We start from the raw sequence: 3711 nt of genomic DNA, 5'->3' as shown, positions 1-3711 counted from the left end.
GGATCACAGCAGGGCCACGAGCAGGGCTTAACTAACAGGCAGGATAGGACAGGGGCGGGAGAGGTCAAGCTAGCCCAGGACAGGTCCAGGGGGATGGAGATGGGAGATGCAGGTAAGGAAAAGCGGCGGCGTGGTAGCGCGGAAGTGGATTGTGGGATAAAGGCCCAGAACCAGTATCCATAAGGAGACTGGGGCGAATCTTCTTTCGACCAGATCAGAACTAGAAGATACTCGAGAAAGGATCTGGAGTCGAGAGTCAAAGTCGCCGCTTGGAGTCCCCAATGTAGTGCGGACTATGGGCACCGGCCCGAGTGAACGGCGTGTTACAGCGAAATACAGAACGGGAGATGATGTGGGTTCTCTGCACTTCGGGGTCCTTTGACAACAATGCAATAGAGGAAAGCTGAGGCCAGATGCTCAGTGCACAAGCCCGTAATATGTAGGCGCTCTGTTATAGTGATGGGACGGGCTTTAGCTGTCACTTGGTATTGGTAGCCCAGCATTAAGAAAGTGGCCGAGGCTCCTCTTGCGGGATTAGCGGACTTTGATGATTTCAATGCATAGGTAGGTCAAGTAAGTTCTTGGGTAAGCAGCGTAGGTAGAGGGAGTCGATGACATTCGAGAAGGCCGAAAACGAAACGACGAATGGAGCTTTCAACTGGCGGCCAAGGCGGCAGCGAAAAAGTTGACAGATGCAGAATGTTCCGGACGATCCAATGATGGCAATTGTTAACTATCGATGGCTCAGTCAGCAAAAGCCAGGCACAAAGCAAAACCCAAAATCTAATTCCCGACAGGAGATTCGCGTGCGTATCCAATGGAGACGAAGATGTCGAGGAGCTTGGATGAAACGTATGCCGAGACTTGACCCAACAAGGAGGTGTCTGGCTGTGACAACCAGGCGCAGTCACAGTCGCAGACGCAGACGCAGACGCAGATGCGGACTGCAAAGCTGGCAGATTGGAGACATACTTCCCCTCAGAACCTCATCATGTACATACAAAACTGATCGTGCTCGGCCAAGGACTTTGAACGCCTAGGAGGTTGCAGGAGGGGGGGAGGGGGTCATCCCGTCTCAAGGATGTGGATGTGGATGTGTGACAGGCATTCCATGGGATGGACATGAACAACCAGGCCAGGCTCGAGTTTAGACCAGGGCCCAGTTGACTGCGACAGTGCTTCGAGATCTCTCGCACTGCGTTATTGGCGTCGATGATGATTGAAGCTTGAAAGGAATGCCGATGGTGTGCTGCTGTTGGTGCTGGTTTGATCAACGAAGATGATGGTATTCGGCTCTTGTGCAACCTCCTCCACTCCTTCCCTTCTTAGTTTCCTTCCTGTTCTGGTTCCTAACAAGCACAAGCAATTGCCTCGCTTCTTCCCTCTCCGTTCTTGCCAGTTACCGTTCGCGATACGCGGGCTCAGGCACCTTCCGTCACGCACATGCCATGCCGCAGGGCTAGTTGCAGCATGCACATCACCTATTGGAGAAGGAAGTAACTTGACACTTAGGGCTGAAAAGGCTTTTTTTTACTCTTGCAAGATTACCAGCTTCCCAAATCGACACTGTCCACGATGCTGTACAGTACGAGTGCGGCAGGTATCCGTATTAATCGCCCGCCCGCACCCACGGGAAACTCTCTTCATCGACCCGCAGCCTTACCTACGGAGTATGGTAAAACGGATCTATGATCGATGCAGACAGAATAGACACTTGCGGGCGTCCAGACGACTCCTCAACCACGCTACAGTACAGTATACACGCTACACCATTGACGCACGATACGGAACAATAGAAATGTATCAGAGGTGCAGTGCAGTACAGCTCTAGCGCCATGAATGTCAAGATTTCTGCCTTCTCGTTTAGACTCCTAGCTTAGCGTGCCAGGTGTCGCCCCTCGGCTCTGGAGGACGGTTGTTGAGATTCTCGAGTATTGTGTATCTTGATTGGCAGGCTGGATATTTACTCGAGTCGCTATTTTTGATGAATTTCTACAAACAGGGTAAATATATTGCCAGCCAAGAAAAGATTGACGGTCGACCGTTGATCGCCATGGTCCACCATACTCGAAATAGCATGTACAGGTCAAGCAATGCAACTTGGGTACAGATACTTCAACTACAGGACCTAACTATTAATTTAGGTCGAAGACCTTGGCCGTTTTCGTTTGACTAAACTCTCGGATAGTTAATACCTGTCTCAAAAAACAAGTCTATTCACCACACTGCAATTTAAACATGGCGGAAGGAAGGCGCTTCGCTAGTACATTTGATACCCAAAGACGCACTATAAACATCCATACAAGTATGATCGCCATAATGAAACCGCCTCGAAAGCTTCCCTGGTACGTCAGCTATTGGTACAGAGTAATTACCAGACAGAACCTATTGAAAGGACGACAGTGGCTGTCTTAGCGGCATCCCCGTCAATAAAAAGAAAATTAAGCTTCTATGGCAAGGAGTGCCTCGGCTCAAGTGGTTTTGTCCCAAGTTTGGCCAGGTTTTTGAATGGGCGTTTGTTCATCCGCCGAAACTTCCCTCTTACATAAACCTCCCGGTTCTATTCATGGCAACAAATGTTCATAATCAAGTAGATAAGATTTTCACCCTGTGGTTTCGGGCGAGGATACTGCACATCATATCATATACAACAACCAACTACCGACATCGAAGATTCCGAGTCAGAATACTTCACGTCACCAATATGTATTGAATCGACCCTCGTTATACTTACATGCTATTGACTAGGGGGCTCTTGGACCCCTGAGCTTGTCTGCTTGCGTGCACTGTTGTCATGTTCGCTCCCACTACAGGCTAGATAGGACGTACAATATCACATACATACGCCCAGCTACCTTCTATCTTGGGCCTACGTTTGTTCTAGATCTGCATTGATTGATAGGGCCCTGATCCAGTTACCGACACCGCGGCCAACTAGCGCCCTTGTAACTTAGATATGAATTTCCTTGACCCATACACATAATAGACGAATGCTAAACGACTCCTGTGCCAATATCTGCAATTGTCCAATTCGGGGAACTCCAAACCTGTAACGTGCTGCTTCTGTACCTTGTTTCTGAATTCCATGTACATACCTACACAAAGAGCATGTATGATGTGTGACTATTTTGCTCGGTTGCACATTATGGTGGGCTAGTTCGTCGCATCTATTACCCAACCTCGTCAAGCAAGCCCAAAGATGATTTAGCTCTTCCGTTGTAGAACGCCTTGGTAAAGAATCTTGCCACCACGCCAGAATGACGACTCATGTCTCTACAGATGAGAATATCCAGTAATTCAGGGTATTGCTTTTCATTTCAAGTGGTCGCATGAAGATCGCCCGTGCAGGACGATGGCGTCGGCTGCAGCTATGCCACGCGGACATGCCCGTTAGATTCGGGGGCCAAATTGCTGTGGTTCATGAAGGAGCAACGAACTACACAGTTGGTTTGTAACCAACTTGCATGAACATTTGACAGTGTCTCGGAGATGAAGAGTATGCAGTGCTACAAGTGCAAGACGCCCTTTTTGGTCGATTCAAACGTGACACATCATATTCAATTACACGGGGGAAGTCTTGCTTCTTCTTGTCTGACAGACACGACTGCACTGATAGTGGAGCAAGACACGATAGCATCAACCAAGGTTAACAAGGCACTCGTAAACTGTCCGTATTTTGACACGATCTGGCCAATAGACTACTGTGCATGT

This window comes from Fusarium graminearum, chromosome 4 (assembly GCF_000240135.3).
Source record: "Fusarium graminearum PH-1 chromosome 4, whole genome shotgun sequence".
NCBI classification, from domain to species: domain Eukaryota; kingdom Fungi; phylum Ascomycota; class Sordariomycetes; order Hypocreales; family Nectriaceae; genus Fusarium; species Fusarium graminearum.
This window is presented reverse-complemented; position numbering follows the sequence as displayed.